At 42.7% G+C, this 13,398-nt stretch overlaps 1 protein-coding gene across 4 annotated transcripts in view; it reads right to left on the reverse strand.

Moving 5' to 3' along the window:
- LOC112248480 (PDZ and LIM domain protein 2) overlaps window positions 1–651 on the reverse strand; it is a 60,588-nt gene extending 59,937 nt beyond the window's left edge. For all 4 annotated transcript variants that reach the window (XM_024417541.2, XM_024417542.2, XM_024417544.2 and 1 more), the window contains exon 1: window positions 281–651. The gene's annotated coding sequence lies outside the window, so the exon portion shown is untranslated. The remainder of the gene's footprint in view (window positions 1–280) is intronic.
- Window positions 652–13,398: the final 12,747 nt, after the last annotated feature.

The following is a 13,398-nucleotide window of genomic DNA, read 5'->3' on the forward strand; positions in this document are numbered from 1 at the left end:
AGATGGCTAGGGCAACTAAAAGTAGCAATCAAGCGAATAATTACATCAACCAGGGTGTACAGACAATTTGACAACATCACCAAGAACCCTTGTATCCAATGTTCATAGGTATAGGCCTTTAAAAATTGCAGAAATTCAAATACATTTTTTTAAATTGTTTGAGTAAATAATGTGAATTACCAAATAATTGAATGAAATGAATGTTGCCCATTATTAGCGTGAACTGACAGGTAAATGAGAGACTCACAGAAGTAGCCTATAGCAATTACCTAAACCTTACCTAAATCAAGGCAGTTGATCAGCAATCAGTAATAGTCGAATTGTGTCCGTACACCTGCAGATCCAACAACGGTGCTCTCCTGAAGAATATCTCAAGTGAAAAACTCATAGGCGACACCACCAAAATACCCGAAAAGAGCGCACGACCAGAAAAACTCCACCCCTTGCGCGCGAGTCGCTGGGTTAATGTTAATGTTTCCTTCTTTCTGTTCCCAAAACGCCCACAGGAATCTCATATGCCTCTAAGAGCGATTCGTGCTGCTATATTATTAGATCAAATGCTCTAGACACCTGAACTGCACTTCTATTGCTGGGGACTATTGGATAAAGAAGAACCAATATGAAATCACCTGTGGACACCCGCTCTGAGGAATGAGCTCACAGTGACACGTGCTGTTATCAAAATAATTGCATGGGCGTGTCAGGATACAGCGAGGGTGGGCAATAATTGAGATATTACAGAATGGCCGTAGGGCCTTGCAAGTGTGTCTTAGTGCGCCATCTGCAGACAAAAAATGGCATTGAAGATGTATCAATGATAGGGACCACAACTACAGACAATGGGCCTACATGCCTACAGGATGGACTGGTGTAATTGTCAGAGGTTTATGAATCAATTCGAAGCCTGATTAAACAATGAAGGATTGTTGTAGGCCTGGGTGAGGATGGTAAAGCAGGTATCTAGCTCTGTGAATAGATGGGAAGCAGCATGCTTTGTGTCAAAGGGTACTGTGTCTCAGTACTAAGGGAGTTGATAGTCACGGAAGGCCAGATGATTTGCAATTGGTGTGGGATTTATTGAATAGCCTAAAGGTGCAGAGAGTAATCACAACTGCATTCATGCCATCAAGATCCAATAAAAAAATAAGAAAATATACTTTGGCTTAGTGTCATTTCACACTTAAGCCGATTTATTTAGCTACTATTTAAGTCAGCCCAAACTTGACATGGCGTAGCCTACCATTCACGTGTCTGACTCCAATGGCTGAAACCAACTTGTTGAAAATTCGGTTTAATTATACTTTCCTGTGTATATATTGTCTCAAATCCCTAACCACAAAAGGACCAACCACGCAGCCAACCTGTAGAGTAAGTTCAAATGTACAGTACCAGACAAAATTTTGGACACACCTACTCATTCTACAATGTAGAATAATAGTGAAGACATCAAAACTATGAAACAGAACACATGGAATCATATAGTAAATAAAAGTTTTAAACAAATCAAAATATCTTTTATATTTCAGATTCTTCAAAGTAGCCACCCTTTGACTTGATGACAGCTTTGCACACTCTTGGCATTCTCTCAACCAGCTTCATGAGGTAGTCACCTGGAATGCATATCAATTAACATGTGTGCCTTGTTGAAAGTTAATTTGTGAAATGTATTTCCTTCTTAATGCATTTGAGCCAATCAGTTGTGTTGTGACAAGGTAGGGGTGGTAAACAGATGATAGCCCTATTTGGTAAAAGACCAAGTCCATATTATGGCAAGAACAGCAAAGAAAAACGACAGTCCATCGTTACTTTAAGACATGAAAGTTCCAGGCAGACTACACTGCTCACGCAAGCCAACGAGCTTCTGCGTTACAAGGGCTAAAATAGAATCACGCTGCAAGTCCTGCCTCTCCCATCTCCTCATTGGTTTATAGAAGCACGTACCCATGTGCCATCTCCTCATTGGTTATACCCACGTGGGTGACTGAAAGGCGAAATAGCTCGGTGGCGGTAATGCACCTAATTTACGAAAGTTGCCCAAAGCAACATAAAGTCAAGAGAAGAAAAAGCCTGGTAGGAGGAGAGATGACTAGAAACGATTCGGGTGACCATTTTATGTGTGGATTAATTGGTGGAGTACAAGACCTTGTGCATTACAGGTAAAATAACAACTCAATGTTTATATCCCAGGACAAATTAGCTAGCAACAGCAAGCTATCTAAATAGGACAAATTAGCTAGCAAGTGCAAGCTAGCTAGCTAAATTGCCATAAATGTTTAATACTTTGACTTGTTATAACGTCCGTCGTTAAATGAAGACCAAGGTGCAGCATGGTAGGCGTACATTTTCTTTTAATTATAAACGTTCCACCAAAAACAATAAACAACTCAATGAACATAAAGCTAGGAGTGCAAACACATGCAACAACCAAAGACAAGATCCCACAACAGAAGGTGGGAAAAAGGGCTGCCTAAGTATGATCCCCAATCAGAGACAACGATAGACAGCTGCCTCTGATTGGGAACCATACTCGGCCAACAAAGAAATATAAACATAGATTTCCCACCCTAGTCACACACGTGACACCTGTCCCCAAATTAATATAATTGGTTCAGAGTTTGTTTTGATATTTTAACCTGCGTGTCGTGATCACATTTGGTGTGGGGGGACAAAATACATTTATGCATGGTGGCGCACACACACAGCCGGTTTGGGTTCTGTGTCAGTCAATCACGAACATTTAAAAATCCATCAAGCGCTATGATGTAACTGGCTCTCATGAGGACCGCCACAGGAAAGGAAGACCTAGAGTTACTTCTGCTGCAGAGGATAAGTTCATTAAAGTTATCAGCCTCAGAAATTGCAGCCCAAATAAATGCTTCATTGAGTTCTAGTAACAGATACATCTCAACATCAACTGTTGAGAAGAGACTGTGTGAATCAGACCTTCATGGTCAAATTGCTGCAAAGAAACCACTACTAAAGAACACCAAAAAGAGGAGACTTACTTGGCCCAAGAAACACGAGCAATGGACATTAGATCGGTGGAGATCTGTCCTTTGGTCTGATGAGTCCCATTGTTTGAATTTTGGTTCCAACAGCCGTATCTTTGTGAGATGCAGAGTAGGTAAATGGATGATATCTGCATGTGTAGATCTACCGTGAAGCATGGAGGAGCAGGTGTGGGTGTGCTTTGTCAGTGACTTATTTATAATTCAAGGCACACTTAACCTGCATGGCTACCACAGCATTCATCTGGTTTGTGCTTAGTGGGACTATAATTTGTTTTTCAACAGAACAATGACCCAACACACCTCCAGGCTGTGTAATGGCTATTTGACCAAGAAGGAGAGTGGTGGAGTTCTGCATCAGATGAGCAGGGGTCTCATTTATAAAACTGTGCAAAGGATTCACGTCAAAAGGTGGTGTAAAGGACAAAACACAGAAAGTGCTTATGCACAAAAATATTCAGATTTATAACACAGTGCGCATGCACGTCCCATGCAGGTTTCCCTTTATAAATCACAATCAACATGAAATGTGGCGCACGTGAGCGAGCATCTTGTCCCACCCTTTTTAACGTCCGTAGTTGCCTATAAATAGTCAGTGAAACGCCCCTAATTAATATTTATCGACACTGACTGCACGAAGACAGTGACGGCAAATCCCTACAGAAAGGCTAAAAAAAAGACATTTCTTGTAGGGGAGGTTGAAGCAAGATTATTTATTTTTTTGGTGGACACAGTTTGGGCATTACAAATGCCAAAAAGGCGTTAGTGGCAGCATGTGGCGGACTCTGTGAATGCTGTTGGCTCAGAAGGTCAGACCCTCTCAGAAAAAAAAGACGTGGTCCGACATAAAAGTGGAGGCCAAAAGGCACATATCCTTACACAGACGAGGTGTTTGTGCCACGGGATACCGGAGCTTGCCAGTGTTATAGGGGAATCGCTCCTGAGTGGAGTAGCGACGGAGGTGGAGGGGGACACGAACATGCAAGACGCACGGGATGATCCAAGTATGTAATTAGTATTCCCTCGTTAGAAAAGAGTAAACCAAATGCATTCAAGTTACATGTTCTATTGTTTTTAGTCGCTGTGTGTTCCAGCGGGGTTGGTGGTGCTGCAGCTGAGCAGGAGCTGAGTGTTCCACCGGGGGAGTGGTGCTGCAGCTGAGCAGCAGCTGAGTGTTCCACCGGGGGAGTGGTGCTGCAGCTGAGCAGGAGCTGAGTGTTCCACCGGGGGGGTGGTGCTGCAGCTGAGCAGGAGCTGAGTGTTCCACCGGGGGAGTGGTGCTGCAGCTGAGCAGGAGCTGAGTGCGCCCAGCCCCGGGGTCTCCACTTCACCTCGTGCATCACAACCCTCCAGCGGCCGTGTCCTCACAGATGCAGTCCTGCAAACGCATTGACGCTATTAACGAGGTTGCCAAGGAGTTGAAGTGGGACAAGCACTGCTTGGTTTCTGCGGGTGCTTCTCTGTAAAGCTGGGCCCAGTACAGCACAGATCCAAAAGAACAGCTCTTGGTAATTGGAACTGGCTCATAAGCACTCTTCATCATTGGCCAGTAAATCTTGCTGGTCTCTGAAAATTCGCTCTCTCCGAATTCTTCCATTCAAATATTCCAACTGTGCCAAAGCAACCATTGTGCGTCATTACTCATTGTAATTGCAGACCTTTTTACTGTCTTACTGTTCACTTTATTATTTATTAGAATACATTTCATAACATGCAAGTATTGTTTAATAATTACATATCCATTTACATATGATTCCTGATTAAACTGTACAACATATTTGATTGGTTATTTTGCAAAAACAGATATCTCCATTTGTATTTATTATCCTAAATCATGTTTTTTTGTGTGCACGCCAGGGAATTCTTCATATATAATACATGAGAGGTAATATTTCAATTTTATTTTACACAATGGTATCAATTTCAAAGCGTTTCTCGAGTTTTATCCTTTTGCCATCAGTCGCAGTTTCTCATTTCCCCAGGTTATGTGTGTACGTATGGGTCAAAGTGTCTGTGGAGGACCACGCATTCTCCCGTCAAGTCAAGTTTTTTTTTTTATAAATCCCAAAGTTTGCTTAGAAAGTGGCATACGCCTTTTGTGCCTACACAACGTTTATAAATTACTTCACAATCTCCCAACCTCAACCCAATTGAGACGGTTTGGGATGAGTTGGACCACAGAGTGAAGGAAAAGCAGCCAACAAGTGCTCAGAATATGTGGGTACTCCTTCAAGACTGTTGGAAAAGCATTCCAGGTGAAGCTGGTTGAGAGAATACCAAGAGTGTGCAAAGCTGTCGTCAAGGCAAAGGGTGGCTACTTTGAAGGATCTCAAATATAAAATATATTTTGATTTGTTTAACACTTTTTTTAGTTACTACATGATTCCATATGTGTTTTTCATAGTGTTGATGTCTTCACTATTATTCTACATCGTAGAAAATAGTACAAATAAAGAAAGACCCTTGAATGAGTAGGTGTGTCCAAACTTTTCACTGGTACTGTATATACAATATATAATACAATATTTTAAATTCCATCAGTCTTTAAAATGACGTTCAGCAGCAAAAGATTTTCAATAGATATTTTTTATTCATCAAAAAAATATATATATATATTACTTGGAATATAATATTGGAATGGAATTTAACTAATAACATCAACATAATATAACACTTAATAACAATAACTTAACTAATTAATTCAGTGCAACATTGACGTGGCAACTCTCTTATGCTCTGCTATTGCACAGTCCTAATTTGTACATAGGTCACAAATAAAGTTGTCCCCAGTAAAATTGGAGCACAACTCATGAGCCCACCTCCTACACTGCTCACACCTAATCCAGTCCCCACCTGTGACTGAAAATGAGGAGAGATGCCAATGAAAAGCTCTCTCTTAAAAACGTAGCAAGCTATCTAGCTATATGACATAAAATTCTGCATAAAACAGCTAAAAGGCTATGAAGTCACATTAACTCTAAAGCTATCAGTCACTAGTGGAAACATTTACAACTGCAATTAATTTACATTATCTTTTTAATGTATTTTACATCAGACGATCTGGTAGTTAAGGTTGCTAACTAGCACTCCTAGCAACTTATGCTAGCTGGCTAGCATTTACTGCTAGTGAATTTGCTAGCTAGCAAGTTAGCATAAACTAGCGCTAACTGGGCTAGTCATTGTCTAAATGACAGGTAGAAAAACATTCACAACCATAAAGAGGCAACTGACCCCCAGCAGCCAGTACCCCCTAGTAAGTGGGGGCGAGCTGCCCCCATTACACTCATCCAAAACAGTGCAATAATATCTAATAATTCCACAACAATACACACAATACTCCCAAGTGGCACAGCTGTCTAAGACACTGCATCTCAGTGCAGGAGGCGTCACTACAGTCCCTGGTTCGGCTGTATCACATCTGGCTGTGATTCGGAGTCCCACAGGGCGGCCCACAATTGGTCCAGTGTCGTCCGGGTTTGGCCGGGGTAGGCCGTCATTGTAAATAAGATTTTGTTCTTAATTAACTGACTTGCCAAGTTAAATAATGGTTAAAAAAAATATATACATATATATTTTTAAAAATGAGAATTTAAAAAAATGCACACAATACACGCACATCTAAAGTATAGGAACGGAATTAAGAATTTATAAATATTTGGATGAGCAATGTCGTAGCGGCTTAGACTAAAATACAGTAGAATAGAAAACAGTATATACATATGAGATGAATAATGCAAAATACATGTATGTTTAAATTTTTTTAAGTGTCTAGTGTTCCATTATTAAAGGGGCAGGTGATTTCAAGTCTATGTCTATGTATATAGGCAGCAGCCTCTAATGTGCCAGTGATGGCTATTTTTAACAGTCTGATGGCCTTGAGATAGAAGCTGTTTTTCAGTCTCTCAGTCCCAGCTTTGATGCACCTGTACTGACCTCGCCTTCTGGATGATAGCGGGGTGAACAGGCAGTGGTTGTTGTCCTGGAAGGAAGGTAGTTTGCACCACCAATGATCCTTTGGGCAGACTGCACCACCCTCTGGAGAGCCCTGCGGTTGTGGGCAGTGCAGATGCCGTACTAGGCGGTGATACCATCCGACAGGATGCTCTCCATTGTGCATCTGAAAAAGTTTGTGAGGGTTTTAGGTGCCAAGCCAAATTTCTTCAGCCTCCTGAGGTTGAAGATGCACTGTTGCGCGTTCTTCACCACACTGTCTGTGTGGGTGGACCATTTCAGTTTGTCAGTAATTTATACGCCGAGGCTCATGCCTGCTCAAGCTTTCCCCCTTCTCCACTTTGGTCCCGTCGATGTGGATAGGGTGGTGCTCCCTCTACTGTTTCCTGAAGTCCACGATCAGCCCCTTTGTTTTGTTGACGTTGAGTGAGAGGTTATTCTCCTGGCACCACACTCCCAGGGCCCTCACCTCCTCCCTGTAGGCTGTCTCGTCATTGTTTGTAATCAGGCCTACTACTGTTGTGTTGTCTGCAAACTTGATGATTGAGTTGGAGGTGTGCTTAGCCACGCCGTCATGGGTAAACAGGGAGTACAGGAGGGGGTTGAGGATCAGCGAAGTGGAGGTGTTGTTTCCTACCTTTAACACCAAGGAGATGGCGCATCGGGAAGTCCAGGACCCAATTGCAGAGGGTGGGGTTCAGACCCAGGGCCTCAATCTTAATAATGAGTTTGTAGGGTACTATGGTGTTGAATGCTGAGCTATAGTCAATGAACAGCATTCTTACATAGGCATTCCTCTTGTCCAGATCAGATAGGGCAGTGTGCAGTGCGATAGCGATTGCATTGTCTGTGAATATATTGGGGCGGTAAGCAAATTGAAGTGGGTCTAGGGGCTGTCAGGTAAGGTAGAGGTGATATGATCCTTAACTAGTCTCTCAAAGCACTTCATGATGACAGAGGTGAGTGCTACGGGGCGATACTAATTTAGTTAATTTACCTTTACTTTCTTGGGTACAGGAAGAGTGGTTGTCTCCACTTGAAGCATGTGGGGACAACAGACTCGGATAGGGAGAGGTTGAATATGACTGTAAACACTCCAGCCAGCTGGTCTGCCATGCTCTGAAGGAATAGGGATGCCCTCTGGGCCGGCAGCCTTGTAAGTGTGAACACGCTTAAATGTCTTACTCAGGTCGGCCACGGAGGAGAGCCCACTGTCCTTAGTAAATGGCCACATTGGTGGCACTGTGTATCCTCAAAGCAGGCGAATTAAAGGTGTTTAGCTTGTCCGGAAGCAAGACATCAGTGTCTTGTCTGTAGATGCTGCCACATGCGTCTCGTATCTGAGCCGTTGAAATGCAAATCCACTTTGTCTCTCTACTGACGTTTTGACTGTTTGATTGCCTTACTGAATCCGTATTCAGCCATATTCCCAGTCACCTTACCATGGTTAAATGCAGTGGTTTGCGCTTTCAGTTTGCGCAAATGCTGCCATCTATCCAAGGTTTCTGGTTGGATAGATTTGAATAGTCACAGGGGAACAACATCTCCTATATATTTCCTGATAAACTCCGTCACCGTATCTGTGTATTTGTTGATATTATTCTCAGAGGCTACCCAGAACATATCTCAGTCCATGTGATCAAATCAATCTTGAAGCATGGATTGGTCAGACCACCGTTGAATATTCTGTAGCACAGGTAATTCCTGTTTGACTTTCTGCCTATAGAAAGGGAGGAGTAACTGGCTTTATCAATAAGTGCATCGAGGACGTCGTCCCTACAGTGACTGTACGTACATACCCCAACCAGAAGCAATGGATTAAAGGCAACATTCGCACTGAGCTAAAGGGCAGAGCTGCCGCTTTCAAGGTGTGGGACTCTAACCTGGAAGCTTAAAAGAAATCCTGCGATGAACCATCAAACAGGCAAAGCATCAATACAGGGCTAAGATTGAATCATACTACAACGGCTCCGACGCTCGTCTTATGTGGCAGGGCTTGCAAACTATTACAGACTACAAAGGGAAGCATAGCCGCGAGCTTCCCAGTGACACGAGCCTACCAGACGAGCTAAATTACTTCTATGCTTGCTTCGAGGCAAGCAACACTGAGTCATGCATGAGAGCTTCAGCTGTTCTGGACGACTGTGTGATCACGCTCCCCATAGCCGACGTGAGTAAGACCTTAAAACAGGTCAACACACACAAGGCTGCGGGGCCAGACGGATTAACAGGACATGTGCTCCGGGCATGTGCTGACCAATTGGCAGGTGTCTTCACTGACCTTTTCAACATGTCCCTGATTGAGTCTGTAATACTAACATGTTTCAAGCAGACCACCATAGTCCCTGTGCCCAAGAACACAAAGGTAACCTGCCTAAATGACTACAGACCCGTAGCACTCACGTCCGTAGCCATGAAGTGCTTTGAAAGGCTGGTAATGGCTCATATCAACACCATTATCTCAGAAACCCTAGACCCACTCCAATTTGCATACCGCCCAAACAGATCCACAGATGATGCAATCTCTATTACACTCCACAATGCCCTTTCCCACCTGGACAAAAGGAACACTTATGTGAGAATGCTATTCATTGACTACAGCTCAGCGTTCAACACCATAGTCCCCTCAAAGCTCGTCACTAAGCTAAGGATCCTGAGACTAAACACCTCCCTCTGCAACTGGATCCTGGACTTCCTGACGGGCCGCCCCCAGGTGGTGAGGGTAGGTAGAAACACATCTGCCACACTGATCCTCAACAACACTTGCTCAGTCCCCTCCTGTACTCCCTGTTCACACACGACTGCATGGCCAGGCACGACTCCAACACCATCATTTAGTTTGCAGACAACACAAGAGTGGTAGGCCAGATCACTGACAATGATGAGGCAGCCTATAGGGAGAGGTCAGAGACCTGACCGGTTGGTGCCAAAATAACAACCTATCCCTCAAAGTAACCAAGACTAAGGAGATTATTGTGGACTACAGGAAAAGGAGGACAGAGTATGCCCCCATTCTCATCGACTGGGCTGTAGTGGAGCAGGTTGAGAGCTTCACGTTCCTTGGTGTCCACATCACCAACAAACTAGAATGGTCCAAACACACCAAGACAGTCATGAAGAGGGCATGACAAAGCCTATTCCCCCTCAGGAAACTAAAAAGATTTGTTCCCCCCCAAACCTTCTTTACGCTACTGCTACTCTCTGTTCATCATATATGCATAGTCACTTTACCATATCTACATGTACATACTACCTCAATCAGCCTGTCTAACCGGTGTCTGTATGTAGCCTCGCTACTGTTTTTCAAGGTCTTTTTACAGTCTTTTTTTATTTCTTTACTTGCCTATTGTTCACCTAATACCTTTTCTGCACTATTGGTTAGAGCCTGTAAGTAAGCCTTTCACTGTAAGGTCTACCCGGACTATTCCCTGTCGTATTCTTCACAAGTGACAAATAAACCTTGATTTGATTTGAAAATGGAGTCATGATCAGATTTGCCGAAGGGATGGTGAGGGGGTGGGGGGCCTTGTAGGCATTTCGAAAAGTTGAGTGGCAGTGGTCCAATGTTTTCTCTGAGCGAATGCTACAGTCAATGTGTTGGTAGAACTTAGGGTTAGGGTTAGGGTTAGGGTTAGGGTTAGGGTACGAACAAAGGATCCAATTCGGGAAATTCGTATTCCTGGTTGTAATGCTGCTAATGCTGGTGAGATATCGCCACTTGCATATCCTAAAGTTATTTCAGGTTGTATGTATTAATACAAAATCATTTCTTGGCTAAGAATGATTTTGTAGCACGGCTGCTCTATCTGTCGGCGCCATCTCACCATCAATTACTAGCCTGCTATTCAGTGGAGTGGGTTTGTGGTCCAAGTCTGGGTTTAAGGGTCTTTTTTCCAAGTTTAAAAGGATAAATATTCAACATCATGGGACATAAAAGGTTGAATACATTGGCCGTGCTGTCAATCCAGCATGACTTCTGCCGCGTTCAAGACAACTGGGAACTCAGAAAAAAACGAGCTCCGACTGGGGAAATATAACTCGGAATTCCAAGTCAGGAACTCGGGCCTCTTTTTTAGAGCTCCAACCTGAAGATCTCTGACTTCATGATTTGACCTTGTTTTTTTCAGAGTTCCCAGTTGTCTTGAAAGCACCATAAATCCAGGGATTGCCCGACTTTGATGACAAAGTTTCATGACAGAAATTGCCCACGAAGGACCGCCGCAAAACCTTCCTGTTCAAGTGAGTAAAGGACAACAAGGTGAGTCAAAAAAATGTATTGTATGCTGCTGCATAAATGATGCAATATGCCAGGGAGATATATATACTGTAGATAAGAATGCAATACTAAGTGTGTGTAGTAAACAGTTAGTAGCCCATATGCCTCACCCTAATAATTTGGTCCCGTTAAAGAAATTTCAAGAAATGTAATCATTGAATATTGTAAGAGCTTTTGTTGTCTGCTTATATGCCCTCTTTATTTATCCTACGGTTCTGACTTGGTATACAGGGAGAATAGTGTAAGAATGGCCAATGTTCTGAATTCTGTCGCTGTGCATTTCAAAGTACTGAGCAAATAGTTATATTGACTGCGTCCGTCGTAGCTTGCTCATTTCTGTCGAAATTACGGATTGCCTCTTATTCGCTTGTCGTCCCTTTATGCCATAGTTTGTGCATCTCAATTGTCAGCAGAAACAACATTTGTTTGAGCAAGTCAGCCATATCAGCTATGTTTTAAAAAAAGCAGTAAATGAGGCTGAATGAACTGTTTCGCTGCCACACAAGGCTCTGATGATAGCCAGGTGTGGCAGTGTTACTGTACACTACATGGTGCTGAAAAGAAAGCTCTGCTTTCGGGGACAGCTTTAAGTAGGCCATGTGGGCACCGTTTGTCACCGTTATAGTGCAATTAATGTATTGTTTAGTGTTGTGTAGTGGCTTTGCTGGCATGTGTCGAAAACATTTTTTGTGGTTTGCCCCAACAAGATTTACATGCAAAATCACCACTGCATACAGCATTTGCAATCAATGCATGTAGGCCTAATCAACTAATGGACATTAATGGCAACAAAGGCTGCAAACCCCGTGTGGCTCAGCTGGTAGCACACAGCACTTGCAACGGCAGGTTTGTGGGTGTGTTTCCCACCACTGAGCAGTATGAACAAATATGAAAATGTACTGTAAGTCGCTCTAGATAAGAGTGTCTGTAAAATAACTGAAATGTAAAACACTCAACATGTTTTCAGTGTAGGGCATAAAGTATTCTACACATTTTATCAGAGAATGTCCAACTGTCTTTCACAACGCGAGAAGCAGAAATGGTGCCATAGTCAAGTGTGCCTCTGGGCTCATTATCACACCAGAGATACTGGATATAATGACGAGATGCTTGTGTCTCCATCCTAACAATGGGATTCGTTGTCCACAGAGCAAAACGGTGGGCTGTCAAAGTCCCGCCTGTTCCTTTGTTTGGATTGATGGATACATCTTGTTGTTTGAATACATTTTTCAATATTCTATTAAGGGTGTTAATATCAACCGTATGTCTTCAATGGAGAGTGAGATGTTATGCTAGCCTAATGAATATGGATAGACCGTCTCGAATTTCAACAGGGACAACTCCGATATTAAGTATTTTTTCTCAAAGTTGCCAGGATGTAATGTGCATCATACACATCAATACACCCCTAGCAACCTAACCATTTCAAAACGTATATTATATCAAATAAGTCTCACGTATCAAAATAGCAAGTCATTTTTATCTTGACTAGATTTGACACTCTCTCATTGCCTCCCATACAAAAACGCCTCTGTTGATTAGTAATGAATGATCTGCTTAATGTGGACAGATCTTGGGCGGAGTAAATCCTCTCACCTCTTCCTCTCTGGACACACTTTGCAATAAAATAGAAAGTCCTCATAGAGATAGAGGACTCATCTTTGTATCTGTGGCGTCTGACAGGAAGGGCATCTCCATTTCAAAGTAGTAAATGTTCTTCTTTTGTTTGAAAAAATCATAAAGCTAATATTGGTGATTTACCACCACCTGCAGTGCTGAATCAAAACTTGTCAATAATTTATTGTAACCACTAGATGGCAGTGATATAGCTTAAAGCCATTGACAAACCATAGACAACACAATTTGAAGAACACAATGCTCTGATCACTGGCTGATTGTTCACAGCCCATAGGAATCCCCACCCAGTTGACTACTTTAAAATGGTGGAAGCCCTCAATGGCAATGTCCATGCTAAAACGGGTTATATCCAGCTAGGGACCTCTGTCTGTCTATCTCTATGATAGTCCTCCAGTTATGAGCTTCTACGCCATCCTGGGTTTGAACTGTGAAATCATGTTTATTAACTAAATAGAGGTAGGCCTAGGTTACGCTACTTCACTAATGTCAAACATCTTGGGAATCAATTTGAGTTACACATCAAAA

The sequence above is a fragment of the Oncorhynchus tshawytscha genome, linkage group LG04 (genome assembly GCF_018296145.1).
Source record: "Oncorhynchus tshawytscha isolate Ot180627B linkage group LG04, Otsh_v2.0, whole genome shotgun sequence".
Lineage (NCBI taxonomy): Eukaryota > Metazoa > Chordata > Actinopteri > Salmoniformes > Salmonidae > Oncorhynchus > Oncorhynchus tshawytscha.